This window comes from Somniosus microcephalus, chromosome 1 (assembly GCF_052327205.1).
Source record: "Somniosus microcephalus isolate GS21.2 chromosome 1, FLI_Smic_1.0, whole genome shotgun sequence".
Lineage (NCBI taxonomy): Eukaryota > Metazoa > Chordata > Chondrichthyes > Squaliformes > Somniosidae > Somniosus > Somniosus microcephalus.
Genome location: NC_140987.1, coordinates 46,658,075 through 46,682,951, shown reverse-complemented (window position 1 = coordinate 46,682,951; position 24,877 = coordinate 46,658,075). Strand labels below are relative to the sequence as shown.

General features: G+C 44.1%; 1 long non-coding RNA gene across 1 annotated transcript in view; it reads left to right on the top strand.

The window, feature by feature from the left end:
• Positions 1 to 573: 573 nt before the first annotated feature.
• LOC147124045 (uncharacterized) overlaps positions 574 to 24,877 on the top strand; it is a 66,499-nt gene continuing 42,195 nt past the window's right edge. Inside the window, exon 1 of the long non-coding RNA XR_015079530.1 lies at positions 574 to 980. This is a non-coding gene — a long non-coding RNA (uncharacterized LOC147124045). The remainder of the gene's footprint in view (positions 981 to 24,877) is intronic.

Genomic DNA, 24,877 nt, shown 5'->3' with positions numbered 1-24,877 from the left:
TCAAAAGTATGAGGGGAGATTCCCTTCTCCTATTGGCTGGCCTGGCCCATGTGATCCCAGGGACGCATATGGCCGCGGGATATGTGTGCCCTGCGCATTTCGAATGTGGAGAGGCCCAGGATAGGAAGTGTCCAGACCTTGGGAGCCCTCAGGTAAGTGCGTAGATTTTTTTTCCGATAGGAGGTATCCACACGCAGGAAGCCTCTGATCGGAAATTATGGGCCATCAGTTTAGTTTCCAGTGAAAAGTTCAGTCAGAATTAAAAGTTACCAGACAGAGGGGTAGAGTTTCTGCTTTGGGCACAATCGGCGATTCCGACGCAAATTGCCCCCAAAACTGTGAGAGTTTGTCCCCCTGAGTTTACGCTCAAACTCATTTGCATATCGGCAAATGCAAAATCTGTCATGAACCAGCGCAAGTGGGAAGCGTTTTAAAACATAATTTAAAAAAAAGCATTTGCTTTAAAAAATATTCCTTGATGTATTTAAGAGTGGTAACTTGGTAAAGTTTGATTAATACAGCTGAAAATGAGTTTATCACAAAAAAATAAGCATTTTTAAATCACAGTGTCAATCCACCACCTGTGAGTAACCCGATTTCAAATTTCTGAAAATGAATTATAAAAAATATACAAAATTATTTTCTAGTTAGATTGGGGTACAGTAGTCAGATCCCTAGTAAATTAAAAAAGACATTCAACACCTTTCAAAACATGTCTATTAGTATCCTTGTGCCCAAAAGAACCAGTTTAATTTTTGGAGCTTTCTTGTAGGCCCGCAAATGAGCGCAATTAGCGGAAACTCCCAATGGTGATTAATTTACCCTGGGGGCGTGGCCAGTTTTGTGGGCGGGGCCTGCTTCCAACGCAATTTGTGCTTAAAATTCCGCGATCTTTTGTGCCAGTTACGTCAATATCCGGGGAACTGCGTCAAAAAAACCAGCGCAATCGAGCGGAAACTCCAGGGCAGAGACTTTACCTGGTAAGTATTTGGTTACAAGAACAACTTGTATTTATGCAGCACCTTAAACGTAATAAAACATCCCAAGGCATATTCTTTGTCCCAGCTTCATAGATATCTCAGCTGTCCTCTTACGGATTAACTCCCCCAAGGCCATGATAGAATGTGGGGAGTGATTTCTGTTAAAACTGGAGTTATAGTAACTAATTGGATGAGGTAATAGTTTGAAACATACGGATTTTCACATAGCCAAAGTGAAAGAAGAGTATAAAAGGGGTTGTTCAAATATTTACTTCTGAACTCAAAAAGGTTTGGCCGGCCCATCCTCCTCGAGCTCGAAACCTGTGACGCAGTGATACCTTGTATCATAAGTGTCACCCTGAGTATATGCGTAATTATCATTCGTAATGATTATCATTGTATATGTGTAATTGTTGGTAATAATAGCTATCATTATAAGCTTAATTCCTGTGAAAGCCAATAAATGTCATTGAACCCAATTATCTTGAGGAATAAATTATAAATTTATCAGTAAGAACATCCATTCACTAACAGGTGCCCAAACCGAATGCAGTACTCCAGATGGGATCTGACCAAGGCTCTGTATAGATGAAGCATAACTTGCTCAATTCCAGCCCATTTGAGCTAACGGCCAACTTTCCATAAGCCTTTTTGATTACTTTATGAACCTGTGCACTAGCATTTAGTGATTTGTATATCTGGACATCCAAATCCCTTTCCTCCTCCAAAGTTCCTAGTCTCTCGCCATAAAGAAAATATTCCAATTTGTCTTTCTTGGATCCAAAGTAAATTGCACTTCCCCACATTGAACTCCATCTGCCACAGTTTTGCCCAGTCTTTCAATCTGTCTATATGCTTTTATAACTTCCTGCACCCATCTGAACAACTTACTGTGCCTCTTAACTTAGTGTCATCTGCAAAGATAGATATACAACTCTTTATTCCTTCGTCCAAGTATGTATGTCCCAGTGCAGATTCCTGGGGAACGCCACTTATCACATCCTTCCAATCAGAGTACATTACCTTGATCCCTACCATCTGTCTCCCATCTCTCAACCAATCATCACCCCATGTCACAAGGTTATGAGAGATCACAGAAATCACAGAAACCCCACAGTGCAGATAGAGGCCATTTCGGCCCATCGAGCCTGCACCGACACATATCCCACTCGATCCCCGTAACCCCTACACCGACACATATCCCACCCTATCCCCGTAACCCCACGTATTTAATCCCCCTAACACTAAGGGTCAATTTATCATAGCCAATAAACCTAACCCGCACATCTTTGGACTGTGGGAGGAAACCGGAGCACCCAGAGAAAACCCACGCAAACACGGGGAGAATGTGCAAACTCCACACAGACAGTCACCCGAGGCCAGATTCGAACCCGGGTCCCTGGCGCTGTAAGGCAACAGTGCTAACCACTATGCCACCGTGCTGAAGGTGTGGTCAAAGAAGGTTTTAGAAGGTGCAGAGAGCTGTAGCAAGGCAGAAGGGTTTGAGAAGAGATTTCCAGAGTGCAGGGGCTTGCTGGTTCAGGGTTCTGGCACTGATGGTGGAGCGGAGAGAGAAAGGGATAAAAAAGAGATGCAAGTTGGAAGAGCAGAGGGCACTGGCTGGGATGTAGAGTCGGTGAAGTTTGCTGTTGAATGAAAATGAGTGTGTCTTAGGAGGCGATTTTCTCAGACCCGAGGAGGCGGGTAAGGCGGGAAAATCGGAAAAAATGAGAGCGGGTTCGGAACCTGCCTCCAACTCACCTCCGCGCGATTTTGTCAGTGCCAGTTTTGCAGGGCGGGAAACAGTCCCACCTCCAGCTGGCCAGAGAGCTTGTTAAGGGCCTTAAATGATCGTTAAGGGCCTCTCTAATCCTATTTTGACAGGCCCTCGATATTTTTCGACATTTCTAGCGTGTTTCACACCCCTCCTAAACCACGGCAGTTAAACCTGGCGGGTTCACAAGTGGGCTGCCTCCTCACAGCTGCAGCTCCATGTGATGAAATATGTCATTCATCAGACTCTGTATTTAACTACATATATTGTATTGCCTGCTCCGGTGTTTTACCTTGTATTGTATATAGTGCACCGCCCCCTTTCTCCCCATTGGGTGTGTCGGCTCCGCCCATACCTGGCCCTACTTAAGACAAGCCCAGGCTTGTCTTGCAGCAGAACAGCAGAATGCTAGGTGAAGCTAGGTGAAGACACAGGCATCTTTCTTTGCTAATAAAAGCCTTGTTTTATCCAGTTAACTTTGAGCCTTGAAGTTATTGAGGCGCATCACTCCACCATTAAAACGGAGCTTGCATCAAGGATTAGTTGCAGGTGCCAGAACTTTGCTTTAAAAGGTCTTTCCACACTTTTAGCAAGCCTTCCGAAGTCAGAGGTGCTGCAGCTTCTATCTATCTGAGGGACCTCATTAGAAGACCCTCTCCCCGCTTGCAATGAGCGCTTCCCCAACGGAGGCATCTGCAAGCAGCATGGGAACCATTCATTTCCTTTCACCATGGAGCTCAGATTCGGATGAGGAGCATCCATGGCAGCAGCAGAACCAGGCAGCTCAGCAACAACAGCAGCAGCAGCCCCAACCTCCTGCTCAGGCACCTGATGCTGCACAGGGCAGAAGGCGCCAGCGCATCGAGGCACCTCACCACAGGAGATACCCCTAACAGAGGGTTTACAGACAGAGGATGAGCTACCTCAACGTGAATGAGCAGCAGTGCCAAAGGAGGCTGAGACTTTTGCGAGAACTTGTCCGAGAAATCTGTGGACTGCTGCAGCAAGACCTGGCGCCCAGAGGAACGGGTGGACACCCCTTACCAGTGGCTGTCAAAGTCACCACCACACTCAAATTTTTGCCTCAGGCTCCTTCCAGGGATCATCAGCAGGCAACAGTGCTATCTCCCAGTCGGCCGCCCACAGTTGCATCACGCAGGTTATCGATGCCCTTTTTGCAAAGGCGCACAATTACATCCAGTTCTCAAGGGATCAAGCAAGTATAACCACGCGTGCAGTTGGCTTTGCAAATATGGCAGGCTTGCCAATGGTGCAGGGCATCATAGACTGCACACATGTGGCCCTTAGGGCACACGATCACAACCCAGCTATCTTTGTCAACCACAAGTCTTTCCACTCCCTCAACGCACAGCTGGTGTGTAACCACAAGAAAGAGTTTTTGCATGTTTGCGCAAAGTTCTGTGGTAGTTGCCATGACTCTTTCATCCTGCGCCAGTCTAGTGTTCCTCCGCTTTTCAATCTACCAAACCAAATTGACGGATGTCTCCTTGGTGACAAAGGCTACCCCCTGAAGAAGTGCCAAATGACGCCGCTCAGGAGGCCAGCTAACGAGGCTGAAGAGCGCTACAACACCAGCCACACTTCGACCAGGTCCATCATTGAGCAAACCATTGGGTTGTTGAAGATGCGCTTCCGATGCCTTGACCAATCAGGTGGAGCCCTGCAGTATACACCATTAAGGGTCCCAAGAATAGTCGTGATCTGCTGTGCACTGCACAACATGGCACAGTGTCGTGGCTTGCAGCTTCCTGATGAGCAAGTGGCTCAGTTCCAGGTCTCCTCAGATGAGGATGAGGATAAGGAGGAGGAGGAGATTGAGGAGGCTGAGGAGGAGGAGCAGCAGGAGGAGGAGAGAGCATCAGTTTATTGACCAGCAGCGGCAGCACGCGAGCACATGGCTGCCCGAGATGTAAGGGATGCACTTATCCTGGCCAGATTTGCATAGGTTGCCCATGTTGGCACATGTTCTTGGCTCCACCTTGAGACATCATAGACAATGGACATGACTCTCTGGCCTCCTTTCATTCTGGCCACCAACCTGACAACACAAGTGTCGTGGAGCCCGCAATGTGGAGCTGACTTAGGCAAAAGAACAGATGCCATGACGCCAACATTTTGGCATCAAATCATTTTAACGCTTTCCAACATGGATGGCATTTCATCAATACACATAAACATTCACCCAATCTGCACACAGATCTGGAGGTGATCTCCCCTGCCAACTGCACCCAGACAGCCTTGGTTTCTTTGGAAGTCCTCTTTCTCCCTGCATTAAAGCCCCCCCCTTTAATTTATAGTCACCATCTACACATTAGTCATGTATGGTGCAATGTTAACTTAAGAGTTCCATTGCTGGATAGCACCAAATAATAGAATGCAATTTTAACACTCAAGTGCCAAGAATTGTAATAAGATTTTATATATTAATACAGCAGTAACAATGAAAGTAGAATTTTTCAATGTTACAGATTAAAAAACCCTCCTCATGTTCTTCCTCTACCTTCTCACCATTTTCTCTGAGACCAGTTGTCATAATACAGATGTGTCAATATGTATTGGCCGTTCTGCCTTGAAAATATTTGCATTCATTTGCCAGAGATTTGTAATAACTTTATGTTAAAACACGAGTGTTGAATCAAAACAATTGTTTTCACAGCATTGCATGTTTTATGAGGGCTGTGACAGCACAATGACTATTTTCCAACAGCTGTTTTGTTTTAACTGTGTCTAATCCCACGAGCCACCTTATAAATGCATTTTGATGTACAAAATTATGAGTACCTAGCCAGCAACAGAGCAAATGAGCAGCTGGTATAGATATCTAAGGAGAGACAAAAGATACGTTCAACTAATACTGATACAATTTATTCAGAACTCAATCCCAAGGTTCAGCTAACATTTTTCCTCTTAAAAAAGTCGGTTCCAGATATTTTTGTTTATTTTTATATATATCTATATATATATGTGCAATCCTTGATTTGAATGGAACACAAAATATTATAAATAGTTACATGACTCTCTCCGCTAGCATTTGTACTATGAAAAATGCTCGATTTATCAGCTAGTTAAAAAGCATACCAGATGCTGAATATAAGATCTGTAAGGTTTTATGGGGATTTATGTTCCAGGTTGTTACAAGTTTATTCCATAATTGAAAGTGTGACTTTTATATTGCAAAAAACAATCCTGTTGGGCTCGTTGCATCTTAGAAAGCATTGGGTAAAATCTCCTTTAATTACTTTCCCCAACATGATCTGACTGCCCAATGGCTTCTTCATTAAACAGAATAAGTTGCCCTGCAAGCACAGTCTGCTAAATAATTCAACTCTCAAATTAAAGAACTAAGTTCACATCTTGATTGTTTCTTTCCTTCTCCTCAAATCATGGTCTCCTTAAAGTTTATATTCTGCTTCTGAAATATTTCACCCTGAGCTATTCTTGGGCAGTCCACCATATTTGAAGCATCATTAAGACTCCTTTCTGTTTGTGTAGGTCGTGAATTGTATATTACATTTTGCATAAGCAAAGCACAACTTTTGAGGGAAATTTTAAAGGAAAAGTCTTCACTCTCGGATAACTTTGCTCGACAGGCGCTTGGATCGAAGGATCGGGTGCTGAATCATAGAATGGCTGCAGCACAGAAGGAGGCTTTTCGGCCTGTCAAGCCCGTGCCGGCTCTCTGCAAGAGCACTTCAGCTCGTCCCACTCCCCCTAGCCCTGCAATTTTTTCCCTTCAGGTACTTATCCAATTCTCTTTTGAAAGCCACGATTGAGTCTGCCTCCACCACCCTTTCAGGCAGTGCATTGCAGATCCTAACCACTCGCTGTGTAAAGAGGTTTTTCCTCATGTCGCCTTTGGTTCTTCTGCCAATCACCTTAAATCTGTGTCCTCTGGTTCTCAACTCTTCCACCAATGGGAACAGTTTCCCTCTGTCTACTCTGTCATGACCCCCCATGATTTTGAACACCTCTATCAAATCTCCTCTCAACCTTCTCTGCTCTAAGGAGAACAACCCCAGCTTCTCCAGTCTATCCACGTAACTGAAGTCCCTCATGCCTGGAACCATTCTTGCAAATCTTTTCTGCACCCTCTCCAAGGCCTTCACATCCTTCCTAAAGTGCGATGCCCAGAATTGGACACAATACACCAGTTGAGGCCGAACCAGTGCTGCATGCCGATTTTTGGTGATTAATCTTAATTACCGGAAAATTGGGAGCTCCTCAAACCAGATGCGCTGACCTCTACACTCGATTCTCTGATCTGTGCTCACATCATGCAACAGTGGCAACATTTACCGTTTGGTGCAGAGCCACAACCTTGTACACCATGACTGCCAATCAGAGATTACTACAAAACCTCCCCAATGAAACAATCACACCATTCACTTCCATCGCAGTATCATCATGAATCATTGAGTTCTGGTATCAGCTGACCTGTCCATACGTTTCTGGTTAAATGATAACAGTTTGTATAAACCAGCACCTGAATGCAAAGATTATGAAGATCAGGCTGCAGACCGTGCAGCAGCAGCCTGCTTCCGAAAGGGCTCGAGTGACATGCAGTGGAGGAATCGATGAGGGGAAATAAATGGCTTTAGAACAAGGTGTGAAAAGGGAATGAGTTAGAAACTTTGGCACTGGGAACTGAACTATTAAGAAACAAGAATACTGAAAATACTGACAAATCGGGCTGGGAATCTTAAGAGTCAATTCAAAATAGATCTCGAGGAAAATAACAAATGAAGAGCTCAGTGAATGCCTTCTAGCTATTTTCAACACTTGCTGAAGCAACCATGTAAAGGTACATATTGTGCTCAAGTCATTGGCCCTTATTGACGATTTCACTGTAACACTGAATAAACAAAGATCATTCTAATGTCAGTCAATTTCAGCTTAATAACTTGTGTATAGAATGATGGAGAATCGGATGGTCTGCTTGAATGTTTAGAGCCAGTATTTGGGCAAGAATCACAATTGTGGGTTAATGCACAACACAATCACCTTTGTAATTCATTTCTTCATCAGTAGTTATTTATATAATGTACACAACATTTTAGGTGTCATCTTTGGCTCAGTGATAGTACTCTCACCTCTGAGTAAGAAGGTCGCGGGTTCAAGTTCCACACCAGAGAGTTGAGTACATCATTTAGGCTGACATTTGGGGGCCATTTTCTGACGTCCGAGGAGGCGGGTTTGGAAGCGGGAAAATCGGAAAAAATGAGAGCGGGTTCGGAACCCGCCTCAGCAAAATTTTGCCGGTGCTGGTTTTGCAGGGCGGAAAATGGTCCCGCCTCCAGCTGCCCAGAGAGCTTGTTAAGAGGCTTAAATGCTCGTTAAGGGCCTCTCTAAGCCTATTTTGAGAGGCCCTCGTGGTTTTTCGACCATTTCAGCACATTCCACGACCCTCCGAAACCACGTCAAGAAGGGTCAAACCCGAAACGTCAACTCAAATTTCTCTCCACGGATGTTGCCTGACCTGCTGAGTTTTTCCAGCATTTTCTGTTGTTATTTCAGCTAAACCTGGTGGGTTGACAAGTGGATGGCCCCCTCAGAGCTGCAAGTCCAACATTAATCGTTTATTTCATCAGGGATTAGTTGCAGGTGGCAGATCTTTGCTTTAAAAGTCTTTGAGTACTTTTAGAAGGCCTTCCGAAGTTGGAGGTGTTGCAGCTTGAATCTATCTACTGTGGGGCCTCCTTGGAAGACCCTCCCCCTGCTTGGAATGAGCGCTTCCCCGACGGAGGCATCTGCAAGCAGCATGGGAACCATTCATTTTCTTTCACCATGGACCTCAGATTCGGATGAGGAGCATCCAAGGCAGCAGCAGAACAAGGCAGCTCAGCAACAACAGCAGCAGGAGCCCCAGCCTCCTGCTCAGCCACCTGATGCTGCACAGGGCAGAAGGCGCCAGCACATCGAGGCACCTCGCCGCAGGAGATATCCCCAACAGAGGGTTTACAGACAGAGGATGAGCTACCTCAGCATGAATGAGCAGCAGTGCCAAAGGAGGCTGAGACTTTCGCGAGAGGTTGTCCGAGAAATCTGCGGACTGCTGCAGAAAGATCTGGTGCCCAGAGGAACAGGTGGACACCCCTTACCAGCGGCTGTCAAAGTCACCACCGCACTCAACTTTGCCTCAGGCTCCTTCCAGGGATCATCAGCAGACATCAGCAGCATCTCCCAGTCGACCGCCCAAAGTTGCAGCATGCAGGTTACCATTGCCCTTTTTGCTAAGGCCCACAATTACATCCAGTTCTCAAGGGATCAAGCAAATATAACCGCCTGTTTGGTTGGCTTTGCAAATATGGCAGGCATGTCAATGGTGCAGGGCATCATGGACTGCACACATGTGGCCCTTAGGGCACCCCATCACAACCCAACTATCTTTGTCAACCGAAAGGGCTTCCACTCCCTCAACGTACAGCTCGTGTGTAACCACAAGAAGGAGTTTTGCATGTTTGCGCCAGGTTCTGTGGTAGCTGTCATGACTCTTTCATCCAGCAGCACTCTAGTGTTCCTCCGCTTTTCAATCTGCCAAAAAACTTAACGGAATGCTCCTTGGTGACAAAAGCTACCCCCTGAAGAAGTGGCTAATGACGCTGATCAGGAGGCCAGCTAATGAGGCTGAAGAGCGCTACAACACCAGCCACACTTAGACCAGGTCTATCATCGAGCAAACCATTGGGTTGTTGAAGATGCGCTTCCATTGCCTTGACCGATCAGGTGGAGCCCTGCAGTATACACCATACAGGGTCTCCAGAATGGTCATGGTCTGCTGTGCACTGCACAACATGGCATGGCGTTCAGCTTCCTGATGAGCAAGTGGCTCAGTTCCAGCCTTCCTCAGATGAGGCTGAGGAGGAGGAGGCTGAGGAGGAGGAGGCTGAGGAGGAGGAGGATCTGGAGGAGAAGGAGGAGGATCTGGAGGAGGAGCAGGAGGAGGGGGAGCAGGAGGAGGTCAGAGTGATGGTGTATCGACCAGCTGCAGTGGCAGCACGAGAGCGCATGGCTGCCCGGGATGTAAGGGATGAACTTATCCTGGCCAGATTTGCATAGGTTGCCCAAGTTGGCACATGTCCTTGGCTCCATCCTAAGACATCATTGACAATGGACATGACTCTCTGGCATCCTTTCACTCAGGCCAGCAACCTGACAATGCAAGTGTGGCGGAGCCCGCAGTGTGGAGCTGCCTGTGAAAAAACAGATGCCGTAACGCCAACATTTTACATCAAATCATTTTAATGCTTTCCAACAGGAATGGCATTTCATCAATACACAGAAACATTCACCCAATCTGCACACAGATCTGGAGGTTATATCCCTCGCCAGCTGTACCCACACAGCCTTGGTTTCTTTGGGAGGCCTCTTTCTCCCAGATGAGTGGAAGAGCACCTCCCTGCTAGCTGTCAGCCCCTCAAACAACATTTGCAGCGCCTCATCCGAGAGCCTCGGGAAGGCCCTGGCCTTGGAATTAGACATAGTGGTTTCTCAGAAAATGTTGCAGGTGGTGCAGCATAGGCAGAAATCCTGTGGAATGATCCAAGGCAGCAAGAAGCCATAAAATCAGACTGGAATAGTGATGTCAGCAGAGGCGGGTTTCAGTCCCAAAACACTAATTGACCGAGGGCATCCCACACCTCTGAAATCAACTGGCCAATCAGGGGAAAATCATAAATTTTTTTAAAACTATCAGTGGAGGCGGGTTTGGAACCCACCAAAACCAAAACCCGCCTCCATCTCGCCTCCAGTGGGAAAATCGCCCCCTTCTCTTCAGTACAGTACCGAGTGAGTGCGTCTTTCGGGTAAGATGTTAAACCCAGGCTCGTCTGTCCTCTCAGGTTGATGTAAAAGATCCCCAAGCACTATTCAAAGAAGTGCAGGGGTGTCCTGGCCAATATTTATCCTCAAACAGATTATCTGGTCATTATCTCATTGCTGTTTGTGTTTTCAGAAAATGCAGGGGAATCTTAAGTAACTATAACAGTTAAGTAACTGGAAATTGCAACCAGCAATTTTATCCTATGAATGCTTTATGAACCTGGTTTAATGTCATAGAGGAATTTTATACAAGTGTGTTAAGCTTTCGTATGTTAACATGACCAGCAATAAATTCTAGTCCAATATTCCATGTTGCAGCAGAATAAATACAATACTGAAATATAACACAATAGGTATGAAATAGAAACAAATACTAGTTATGGATTGGCTATGGATGTTATAGAGATTTAAAAGAACGGCCACAAATATTGTAAATCTAAACTAAAAATTCAGTTCAAAAGAAACCTCTGCTGAAATCCTCTGTTGCTCATCAACATAGTTCCACCCCCATGCAAAAGGGAATCTTGCGCTAATTTTCTGAATTCGCGTCAGTTCTGAACAGGCTGTAAATTTACACCTAAAATTTTTGGGGCAACAGGACCCAAAAACCATATTTCTGGTGTTTTGTGGCACTTTTCTTCAGCTTTAAAAAAAAAAAATTCTCCTCACTGAGACCTAAAATGTAGCTTTGAATGCATCGTTATGGCATCAGAATGACTGGCGTTAAAAATTGAAAAGCTGCCACGATTGCATTTTCTTAAACATTCTGGCCTGGAGTTTTTCCGCATGATTTCCTCCCAGATATCTGCTTAATCTGGGCGGAATCGAATGAAATAGCGCTGACGGTCGCGGAATTTTAAGCGTAAGTGAGTTGCGCCCACAACAGCTATATGCTAGAGTATCCACAATCTATTATGCTGGTTCGCAAGTCCATGCACCCAAAGCAGTCCCCACACACAAACCTGGGCACGCCACCAGGTCAGAGTGGTGAGTTTCTGCTTATTGCGCCCCTTTGGGGATGTTCATCACATTGCGCCCAGATTCTCGGGCGCACAGGCACCCGTGGTCACATGAATCCAGCGTTAATCACTTGAGCTGCAGTGACCAGCATTCAATTGAAGCCTGACCTGGGAATATTTGTCCTGCTGCTGCTGCAATGACTTTAAATGACTTTCAATGCAGTTTAAATTAGTTTAAATTCAATCAATTGATCTGCCCTTGGTACATCAAAGACGTGACCAGCAGTCAATTGAAGCCACGCACATGTGTCCTGCTCTGCTCCTGTAATTAGTTAATTGAAGACAGCAGTGACCAGTATTCAAATGCAAGTGTCTACGCCTAGTAATCTTCAGCCTCACTCTAAAGGGGACATTTTCCCCTTGCCTTTTATACGACCCCAGTGAAATAAAGAATAGATTGGCCTTCCAAAGCTAGGCTTTATTAACTTTAAAATCAGCAGCATATCTTTCCACATCCAGTCCCAACTAAAGCTAGAAAAGGACTGAATTTAAGGTAGCCACAACACATCATGTAATCATCAACTACCAATGAGATTACAACACATATCCCAAGGCAGTTAACAAACAACGAATCACAATACTTTTACTAATCAAGGAATAATCACCACTTTCACCCCTCCTTTTAAAATATACTCCAACCTAATAACTTTTACAATTTACAATTAATTATTTACAACTAAACTATACACGAGAATAAAACTATTTACATAACACAATACTAAATGAACAACAAATAATAACATTACGCAGAAGTATTAAGTATCTCTCAACTAAAACAATATACTATAATATTTCAACAATTTTTAAAACATTACTATCAATTTAAAAGTCCATTTTCAATCGGTCGACCGGATATCTTGTTCGTGTCGACCTTCTTAACCTTGGTGAAATTCCTTGCCCTCCCACACCAGAAGGCACAGAAGTATCTTCAACAGGAAGGCTATCCATATCCCGATTCTCAACGGTTTCCGGATTAGAAATCCCATCAGAAGATGAACTGGGACGGTCATAAACATCTATCAAAGGCTGACTAATAGAAGTATGATTATCTGCAATCGGATTGGAAATATTCGTAGTATCTGTAACAGCATCCACATTATCCGAATCATGACCATTATTAATATCCTCAGAAGAGGGCTGGCCCCCACAAGGAGCCAAGTCTTTAATTGAAACAGTACTTTCTTTCCCATCTTGGAATCGAATATGAGCATATTGGGAATTTGCCTCCAACAGCTCCACCTCCTCCACCAAGCGGTCATATTTTGACAATCTAACATGGCGTCGAAGCAACACAGGTCCCTGCATAGTAAGCCATGAAGGTACCGAATATCCCGTAGTAGATCTCTGCGGATAGTTAAAGAGCCTTTCATGGGGGGTCACATTAGTAGCCGTTGAAAGCAATGATCTAATGGAATGCAGGGCATCAGGCAGCACCATTTCCCACTGTGTATTCTTAAGGTTCTGGGATGTCAACGCCAACATAACTGCCTTCCAGATCACCCCATTGTATCGTTCACACTGTCCATTACCCTGGGGATTATACGGGGTAGTTCTACTAGTAGAAATTCCCCGACTCTGAAGGTATTCCTTCAACTGGGAAGACATAAAAGAACTTCCCTGATCCGAATGGATATACGCAGGCATCCCAAAGATGACAAAAAGTTGAGTCAAACATTTAATAACTGTAGCAGCTGATACATCTGCACAAGGAAAAGCAAAAGGGAACCTTGAAAACTCGTCCACAACAGTAAATATATATCGGTTTTGAGTAGTTGAAGGAAGAGGTCCCTTAAAAGCGACACTCAAACGTTCAAAAGGAGAAGTAGCCTTTATAAGATGAGCTCGTTGAGGCTTAAAGAAATTCGGTTTACACCGAGCACAGATAGAACATGATGAAGTCATCCGCTTGACGTCTTCAACTGAAAAAGGCAAGTTCTTACTGCGTACAAAGTGTATCATCCTCGTAACCCCAGGATGACATAAGGCATTGTGAAGATTAATAAGCGTATCTCCGTGAATCACAGAACAATAAGCTCTCGACAGTGCATCAGCAGCAACATTATCCTTCCCCGGACGATAAACTATGTCAAAATGGTAACATGCCAACTCAATCCTCCATCTCATTATTTTATCATTTTTAATCTTTCCAAAATGTTTAACATCAAACATAAAGGACACAGATTTTTGATCAGTTACCAACGTGAAATGTCGCCCCGATAAATAATGTCTCCATTTACGCAATGCTTCTACTATTGCGTATGCCTCTTCTTCTATTGAGGAATGTCTTTTTTCACTATTATTCAAAGTACGTGAGAAAAAGGCCACAGGTCTTTCATTATGGTTCAAAGTAGCCCCAATTGCAAAATCCGAAGCATCCGTCTCAATCACAAAGGGAACCTGCTCATCAATGGAATGCACAACTGCTCCTAAAATATCTTTTTTTAAATTCTCAAAACATGTCCTGGCCTCCCATGATAGAGGATATGTCATAACCCGAATAAGAGGCCGGATCTTCCATGAAAAATTTGCAATCCAATTAGAATAATAAGAAAACAGTCCAACAACTCGTTGCAAAACCTTAGAATTAGTAGGACAAGGTAAATCGATCAATGGTCGCAGACGTTCTGGATCTGGTTTAATCTTATTTCCCGAAATAATATACCCCAATAGATTTACCTCAGTAGTCGAAAAGATACATTTCTCTTTGTTAAAAGTTAAACCAACTTTTTCCGCAGCTTGAAGGAATCTTTTAAAATTAGAATCATGCTCCACCCTTGATTTGCCACACACTGTGATGTCATCTAAGTATGAAAAGGTGTCAGAGAGGGAGTTATCACTTATAAAAGCATCCATTGCCCGTTGAAAACAAGCAACACCATTAGTAACACCAAATGGTATTCGGCAAAACTGATACAGCTTTCCACCAGCCTCAAAGGCCGTATATGATTGATCCTTCTTAACAATAGGAATCTGATGATAAGCACTCTTTAAATCAATAGTGCTAAAAACTTTATACTGAGATACTTTATTGATAAGCTCATCAATCTTAGGCAAAGGGTACGCGTCTAATTGAGTATACCTATTAATAGTTTGGGAATAGTCTATCACCATTCGTTTCTTGTGTCTCTCATTAGTCGTGACAACTACCTGTGCTCGCCAAGGCGAACAACTAGGTTCAATGATTCCTTCCAATAAGAGACGTTGAACTTCAGAATTAATAAATTCTCTATCCTGACTACTATATCTTCTTGACTTGGTAGCAATTGGCTTACAATCCGACATCAAATTGGAAAAAAGTGATAATGGAGGAATAGATAAAGAGGTTAATCCACAAATAGATAAAGGTGGCTTAGTCCCTCCAAATGAAAGACTAAGAGACTCGTGTAACTGAAGCACATCATGTCCAATCAAAATATCCGCACAGAGATTAGGCAAAACAGATAGGCGTATATCAGTATACGTATTACCTAGAAGAACCATTTTCACAAAGCAACAACCAGCTATTTGTGAAGTAAGGGTCGTCTGAGCCATACACACCTGATACGTAACAGGCAAAATTTTCAAATGCTTCTCCTTCGCAAACTGAAGACTTATAAAACTCTCAGTACTGCCCGTATCTATAAGGGCCTTCACTTCCAACCCATTAACTTGAGCCGTAACTATAGCTTTGTTTAGGCCATGAGCAAATGCAGCAGAAATTGATGCAATAAACGCCCTATCTAAAGGCTGAATAGTCACAGAAGAGGTAGTGGAGGAAGACCCTCCCACACCAGGAGAAGGGAAGGTAATTGAACCTGATGATTTGCACACACGTGCATAATGACCTCTCTTGCCGCATTTACTACACACAGCCTCCCGAGCAGGACACTTCAGACGAGGGTGCCGGATATTCCCACAAAAATAACACTTCTGAATCCTAGAGGCAACGGCCGCCGAAGTAGAAACTGTTTCAAAATCTAGTAAACCACTCCCATTAAGTCCACATAATTCCTTTTCATCCGAAACTGCCGAAACCATAGTCGCAGGCCGATTAAAAAGAGCATAAGAATCCAAACTTCTCTGAGCCACATCCAATGTAGAAGCTTGCTCAAAAGCACTTTTAAGATCCAGAGTCTTATTTTCTAACAACCGCTGATGAATTGATCTAGACAGTAATCCATTAATAAAAGCATCCCGTACCGATTCGTCCTTATATTCTTCAGCCGTCACAGCCTTATAATTACAGTCAACACTAAGGCACCGAAGTGCTTGTAAATAAGTATCCAAAGATTCTCCCACCTGCTGCCTACGGGCAGATAGAAGATGACGTGCAAATACCTCATTCTTTGGTTTAACAAAAATCTTTTCCAATGTAGAAATAGCCTCTTCATAAGTTTTACAGTGCAAAATATATTTATATACACCCGGGTCAATGTAGTTGATCAGCATATTCAGCTTATTTAGAGCCTCTTGATCCAACACGCCCAAAAAGTTTTTAAATGTACAATACCAATGTTTCCATTTATCATCCACTCCAGCAGAATTGGGGTCAGCCTTGAATCGTTCTGGTTGAAGATATCGCTCCATTCTAACATAAAGTTAATAAATTGAAATAAAGAATGGATTGGCCTTCCAAAGCTAGGCTTTATTAACTTTAAAATCAGCAGCATATCTTTCCACATCCAGTCCCAACTAAAGCTAGAAAAGGACTGAATTTAAGGTAGCCACAACACATCATGTAATCATCAACTACCAATGAGATTACAACACATATCCCAAGGCAGTTAACAAACAATGAATCACAATACTTTTACTAATCAAGGAATAATCACCACACCCAGCTAGCACCTTGAGGCCCCATTGGCTCTGTTCCAGACACAAATCCATTACAATCGATTACGCCGCTTGATTGCGCTGATTCCTCGGAGATACATTCGGGCATATGCTAACGAGTTTGCGTGGGTACTTTAGCATAAATTCACCTCGGCAAAAACGGCGCAGTGTCCAACGCATTCTGGCCGCATTTGCCCGATTGTGCCCATAGCAGAAGCTCCATGCCGCTCTGCCTAATTGTAAAACTGATGATGTTATGGATCTAAATTTTAATTTTCAGCATAAGGAGGGACTAAAAGAAGGAATATGGTGCTTTCCTTGGGCCCCACTTGTTTACGTTGTTTTCCATTTGTTTAACACAAGTATGCTAATATATCCTCAGGAAATCTTGGTACAGGGACAGGGAGCAATCTAGAGTAAAAATGTTTAACTGGGGGAAAGCCAATTTCAGTGGGATGAGAACGGATCTGGTCCGGGTAAACTGGAATCAAAGATTGGCAGGCAAAACAGTAATGGAACAATGGGCTGCCTTTAAAGAGGAAATAGTTCAGGTACAGTTCAGGTATATTCCCACTAGGGGGAAAGGCAGGGCAACTAAGGTCAGGGTTCCCTGGATGACAAAACATATAGAGAATATGATGAAGCAGGAAAAGAGTGTGTATGACAGATGTCAGGTTACAAATACATCTGCGAATCAGGCTATACATAGAAAGGTCAGAGCAGAAGTGAAAAAGAAAATAAGAGGGGCAAAGAGAGGGTATGAGAATAGAATGGCAGCTAACATAAAAGGTAATCCAAAAGTCTTCCACAGGCATATAAATAGCAAACGGGAAGTAAGAGGAGGGGTGGGGCCGATTAGGGACCAAAAAGGTGACCTACGCATGGAGGCAGAGGGCATGACTGAGGTACTAAATGAATACTTTGCATCTGTCTTTACCAAGGAAGAGGATGCTGCCATAGACATAGTGAAGGAGGAGGTAGTGGAGACACTTGATTGGATAAAAATTGATAAAGAGGAGGTTTTAGAAAGGCTGGCTGTACTTAAAGTTGATAAATCACCAGGAGCGGAAGGGATGCATCCTTGGATGCTGAGGGAATTGAGGGCGGAAATCGCAGAGGTACTGGCCATAATATTCCAATCCTCCTTAGATACAGGGGTGGTGCCAGAGGACTGGAGAATAGCAAATGTTACACCATTGTTCAAAAAAGGGTGTAAGGATAAACCCAGCAACTACAGACCAGTCAGTTTAACCTTGGTAGTGGGGAAGCTTTTAGAAACGATAATCAGGGACAAAAGTAACAGTCATTTGGTGAAGTGTGGCTTAATTAAGGAAAGCCAGCACGGATTTGTTAAAGGTAAATTGTGATTAACCAACTTGATCGAGTTTTTTGATGAGGTAACAGAGAGGGTTGATGAGGTAATGTGGTTGACGTAGTGCACATGGATTTCTAAAAGACATTCGACAAACATAGAAACATAGAAATATAGAAGATAGGAGCAGGAGTAGGCCATTCGGCCCCTCGAGCCTACTCCGCCATTCAATGAGATCATGGCTGATCATCCAAATTCAGTACCCTGTCCCTGCCTTCTCTCCATATCCCTTGATCCCTTCAGCCTTAAGAAATATATCTAACTCCTTCTTGAATATGTTTAATGAATCGGCCTCTACTGCCTACTGTGGTAGAGAATTCCACAGGTTCACCACTCTCTGGGTGAAGAAATTCCTCCTCATCTCTGTCCTAAATGGCTTACCCCTTATCCTTAGACTGTGACCCCTGGTTCTGAACTCCCCAGCCATCGGGAACATCCTTCCTGCATCTAGTCTGTCTAGTCCTGTTAGAATTTTATAAGTTTCAATGAGATCCCCTCTCATTCTTCTAAACTCCAGTGAGTATAAGCCCAATCGACCCAATCTCTCCTCATACGTCATTCCTGCCATCCCAGATTATCAGGCCTGGTGAATCTTCACTGCACTCCCTCCATGGCAAGAACATCCTTCCTCAGATAAGGCGACCAAAACTGCATGCAATACTCAAGATGTGGTCTCACCAAGGCCCTGTACAACTGCAGCAAGACATCCTTGTTCCTGTACTCGAACCCTCTCATTACGAAGGTCAACATACCATTTGCCTTCTTAACTGCTTGCTGCACCTACATGCTTACCTTCAGTGACTGGTGCACAAGGACACCCAGGTCTCGTTGCACTTCCCCTTCTCCCAATCTATTGCCATTCAGATAATAATCTGCCTTCCTGTTTTTGACACCAAAGTGGATAACCTCACATTTATCCACGTTATATTGCATCTGCCATGCTTCTGTCCAATCACCCAACCTGTCCCAATTATTCTGGAGTTTCTTGGCATCCTCCTCACAGCACACACGCCCACCCAGCTTTGTGTCATCTGCAAACTTGGAGATATTACATCTAGTTCCCTCGTCTACATCATTAATATATATTGTGAATAGCTGGGGTCCTGGGACCGATCCCTGCAGTACCCCACTAGTCACTGCCTGCCACTCGGAAAAAGACCTGTTTATTCCAACTCTTTGCTTTCTGTCTGCCAACCAGTTCTCTATCCAAGTCAATACCTTGCCCCCAATCCCATGTGCCTTAACTTTACACGCTAATCTCTTATGCGGGACATTATCAAAAGCCTTCTGAAAGTCCAAATACACCACATCCACTGGTTCTCCCTTATCTATTTTACCAGTTACATCCTTAAAAAATGCCAGTAGATTAGTCAAACACGATTTACCTTTTGTAAATCCATGTTGACTTTGTCCGATCCTGTCACTGTTTTCCAAGTGTTCTGCTATTACATCTTTTATAACGGACTCTAGCATTTTCCCCACTACCGATGTCAGGCTTACCGGTCTATAATTCCCCGTTTTCTCTCTGCCACCTTTTTTGAATAGTGGGGTAACATTAGCTACCCTCCAATCCATGGGTACTGTTCCAGAGTCTATCGAATTTTGGAAGATGACCAGCAATGCATCTACTATTTCTAGGGCCACTTCCTTAAGTACCCTAGGATGTAGATTATCAGGCCCTCGGGATTTATCGGCCTTCAATCCCGTCAATTTCCCTTTCACCATTTCCCTACAAATACTGATTTCTTTCAGTTCCTCCCTCTCATTAGACCCTATGTTCCCCGACATCTCTGGGAGGTTATTTGTGTCCTCGTTTGTGAAGACAGAACCAAAGTATGTATTTAATTGGTCAGCCATTTCTTTGTTCCCCATTATAAATTCCCCTGATTCTGACTGCAAGGGACCTACGCTTAACTTCACCAATCTTTTTCTCTTCCCATATCTATAAAAGCTTTTACAGTCAGTTTTTATGTTCTCTGCAAGTTTACTCTCATACTCTATTTTCCCCCTCTTAATTAATCCCTTTGTCCTCCTTTGTTGAATCCTAAACTGCTCCCAATCCTCAGGTTTACTGCTTTTTCTGGCCAATTTATATGTTCTCTCCTTGGATCTTATGCTATCCCTATTTTCCCTTGTTAGCCACGGTTAAGTCACCTTTTTTGTTTTATTTTTATGCCAAACTGGGATGAACAAATTCTGCAGTTCATCCATGCGATCTTTGAATGTTTGCCATTGCCTATCCATCGTCAACCATTTGAATGACATTCCCCAATCAATCCTACCCAACTCGCACCTCATACCATCATAGTTTCTTTTATTTAAATTCAGGACCCTAGTCTCTGAGTCAACTACTTCACTCTCCATCTTAATGAAGAATTCTATCATATTATGATCACTCCCACTCACATAATAGGCTTGCCAGCAAAGTTGAAGCACATGGAATAAAAGGGATAGTGGCAGCTTGGATACAAAATTGGCTAAGTGTCAGGAAAGATAGAGTAGTGGTGAACGGTTGTTTTTTGGACTGGAGGAAGGTACACAGTGGTGTTCCCCAGGGGTCAGTTCTAGGACCACTGTTTTTCTTGATATATACTAATGACTTGGATGTGAGTGTACAGGTCATAATTTGAAAATTTGCAAATGAAACAAAACCTGGAAGTATAGTGAACAGTAAGGAGAAGAGTGATAGACTTCAGGAAGACATAGACAAGCTGGTGAAATGGGCGGACACGTGGCAGATGAAATTTAACGCAGAAAAGTGCAAAGTGATGCATTTTGGTAGAACGAATGAGGAGAGGAAATATAAACTGAATGGTACAATCCTAAAGTGGGTGCACGAATGTGTGCACAAATCGTTGAAGGTGGCAGGGCAGGTTGATGAAGCAGTTAAAAAGGATTACGGGATCCTGGGCTTCATAAATAGAGGCATAGGACTCGATTTTGCCAGGCCTGAGGAGGCGGGATTGGAGGCATTTGAGGTGGTAAAATCTCAAAAAATGGTGGGCGGGCTCACTCCGCCTCCATCCCGCCTCCGAGCAATTTTCCCAAATGTGTGTTTTCTGACCCACTTTCCATCCCGCCTCCAAGAGGCGGGATAGGCCCTTAAGGCCCTTAACAGCCACTTAATTGCCTCTATAATCCCATTTTGAGAGGCCTTTCTGATTTTAACACTTTTCCCACGCATGTCTCCTCTGGAACACGCCAGTGAATCCTGGTGGCATCACAAGTGGATTGCTTACTAACAGCTGCAGCTCCACCATTAAAAAGGAGATTTCAGCAATCTTCATTTGCAGGTGGCAGAACTTTGTTGTCTCAGGTCTGAGGGAACTTTTAGCAGGCCTACTCATTGTTGTGGAAGTTTGGAGCCTGACACCCATCTCCAGTGTGACCTCCTGGGAAACCCCTCCCCGCACCTTGAATGAGCGCTTCCTCAACTGAGGTATAGACCTGAAGAATGGGAACCATTTATTTCCTTTCCTCCTGGACATCAGATTCAGATGAAGACCAGCCGCGGCAGCAGCAGAACCCTGAACAACAGCAGTACCAACTGCAGGAGCAACTGCAGGAGCTCCAAGCTGCTGCTCACCCACCTGAAGCTGCACAAACCAGAAGGCGCCAGCGCATGGAAGCATGTCAGCGCAGGAGATACCCCCAAAACAGGGTCTACAGACAGAGAATGAGCTACCTCAACATGACTGAGCAGTAGTGCCAAAGGAGGCGCAGACTTTTGTGACAGGTAGTGGGTGACATCTGCGCAATGCTGCAGCAAGACCTGGAGCCCAGAGGGGTGGGTGGACACCCCTTACCAGTGGCCGTCAAAGCCACCACCGCACTCAACTTTTTTGCTTCAGGCTCCTTCCAGGGATCAACAGCAAACATCGGCGCCATCTCCCAGGCGGCTGCACACACTTGCATCATGCAGGTAACCGATGCCCTCTTTGCCATCGCGCACAAATACATCAATTTCTCCAAGGATCAAGCCAGTGTAACTGTGCGTGCGGTTGGGTTTGACAATCTGGCAGGTTTTACAAGGGTGCAGGGCGTCGTAGACTGCACACATGTGGCCCTTAAGGCACCCCATCACAATCCAGGTATTTTTGTCAACCACAAGGTACAGCTGGTGTGTGACCACAAGAAGGAAATTTTGCATGTTTGTGCCAAGTACCCTGGCATTTGCCATGACGCCTTCATCCTGCGCCAGTCTAGTGTGCCTCCACTCTTCAGTCCGCCAGACCAACTTTTTGGATGGCTACTTGGAGACGAGGGCTATCCCCTGAAGATGTGGCTAATGATGCCATTGAGGAGCCCATCCAACGAAGCTGAGGAGAGCTACAACTCCAGCCACATGTCCACCAGAGTCATAACTGAGTAAACCATCAGCTTGCTGAAGATGCGCTTCAGATGCCTTGATAGATCAGGTGGAGCCCTGCAGTACTCAGCAGCCAGGGTCTCCAGAATGGTTGTGGTCTGCTGTGCACTTCACAACATGGCACAGCATCGTGGCTTGCAGATGCCTGAGGAACAAGTGGTTCATCACATAGCCTCCTCAGATGAGAAGGTGGAGGAGGATCGTGGACATTGTCGGGAAATCAACACCTTCATACAATTTGCAGAGCCTTTGCAGTCTCCAGAAGAAGCAAGGCTGCTTGCAGGTCTGAAATCCAGCAGCATTGATGACGTCATCGGAGGCGACTTTGTGTATGAAAAGACTCAATGGGCCAGGGGTTCCCACACGCAGGCAATCAATTGCCCAATTCGGGGAAAATCGCACTTTTTCAGCACTTCACTTAGGAGTCGGGGTCCTGACATGATTTCCAACTGACACGCCCCAGCCCGCCCACACTGACAAAATCCAACCCATAGAGTAAAAAAGTGTGGAAATTATGAACCTGTATAAAACACTGGTTCAGCCCCAACTGGAGTACTGTGGCCAATTCTGGGATGTGCAGAAAAGATTTACGAGAATGATTCCAGGAATGAGGGACTTCAGTTACATTGATAGACTGGAGAAGCTGGGGTTGTCCTTATTGGTGCAGAGAAGATTGAGAGGAGATTTGATAGAGGTGTTCAAAATCATGAGGGGTCTGGAGAGGGTAGATAGAGAGAAACTGTTCCCATTGGCAGAAGGGTCGAGAACCAGAGGACACAAATTTAAGGCGATTGGCAAAAGAACCAAAAGCGACATAAGAAAAAACTTTTTTATGCAGCGAGTGGTTAAGATCTGGAATGCACTGCCTGAAAGGATGGTAGAGGCAGACTCAATCTTATCTTTCAAAAGGGAGTTGAATAAGTATCTGAAGGAAATAAATTTTGCAGAGCTACGGGGGAAGGGTGGGGAAGTGGGACTCGCTGAGTGTCGGTACGGGCTCGATGGCCTTCTTCGTTGCTGTAACTATTCTATGATTCTATGATTCTAAAATGTCTGAAAGCATTTGGTTACATTTTGCCAAATCGCTCACTAAGTTTTCAGAGCCTGGTTAAAATAAAAGGAAAACAGATTGCAATTATCTGTACGAATACTACTGGTGGTTGTTTTCATCCACTTAGTGACGGGAGGAGAACTGGCACTTGTGCAACTACTAAATGGCATTGTTTCATCCTTTTTAAATGCCAGTATCCTCCAGACGGCACTCTAAGCCGTGGTAAATAGCTCTCAGCCATATTTGTGAAATTGTTTTATTATATGCTTTCCTTCCATTCGCATTCTCTTAAAGGCCTACCCTTTTAGAAATACAGGAATGGAGCGAGCAATGAACAGTAGTTAGCTCTGCTGTGGTGACAGTAAAGGTGATCCGTGCATGCCACGACATCTAGATTACCAGTAATGACTTCCAGCAGACAGCTGAGAAAGAACGACTTGCACTTATATAGCATCTTTTACATCCCAAAGCGCTTTACAGCCAATGGAGTACTTTTTTGAAGTGTGATCATTGTTGTAATGTAGGAAATGTGGCAGCCAATTTGTGCACAGCAAGCTCCCACAAACAGCAATGTGATAATGACCAGATAATCTGTTTTAGTGATGTTGATTGAGGGATAAATGTTGACCAGAACACTGGGGATAACTCTCCTGCTCTTCATCGAAATAGTGCCATGGGATCTTTTACGTCCACCTGAGAGAGCAGATGGGGCCTCGGTTTAACGTTACCTTCTAAAGACGGCACCGCCGACAGTGCAGCACTCCCTTCGTACTGCACTGGAGTGTCAGCCGAGATTTTTGTGCTCAAGCCTCTGGAGTAGGATTATGAACCAACAATCTTCTGAATCAGAAGCGAGGGTGCTACCAACTGAGCCACAACTGACACTTACAGGGCACCTCCATTGCAGTTCAGTGCTGTCTCCTCCAGTAGTGTTGTCTGACATCCAGTGCAGTATGAGAAGCATTGTCATCACTACTGGGCTGATTACGTCAACACATCAGGTGCCAACAAGCATTAGCGATGGCAGTGAGACCTCGAGCCTTATGGTCTTACTACACAATGCAAGTATTAACATCCCTGTGAAAACTCAAACCGCAGTTCATTACCTGAGACTAAAAAAAAGAGACTCTTTTGGCTGAGTATCGTATTTTACAATCGAAAATCAAATTAACTTTAGAGCCGTAAAAAGAAACAAAGGTTGTACTTTGTTCTGTAACTGGTGATGAAATGTAGTGTTAGCTGAGGTCTCTTGTTACACTGATTACAAAATACAGTGAGGACTTAGCTTTATCTTAGCTATCATATGGACAGGAAACTGTAATAGAATTTATCCGCCCAAGAAGACTGGTTATTACTGCAGCTAAACCTTCAGTTAACAACCAATTTTCTGGTCATGACAAATCTGTACAGTATCTCAGTCACAGAATAACATTTTTTAAAGTTCCCCATAAGCTGTTTTAAGTGAGCAAATTATTGATCTAAAGGATTTTTTTTAAATGATTAATTCTGCTCGCAGTTGTAAGTTGCATTTTGCCAAAAGTCACAGCTCGCTATCATATATGGTCTACCAACAGGAAACAAGAGCCCAGATATTAATGTTTGTGAGTGTTACGAATGAATGCATAACACATTTATACAAAAATCGTTTGTCTGCCATTTTA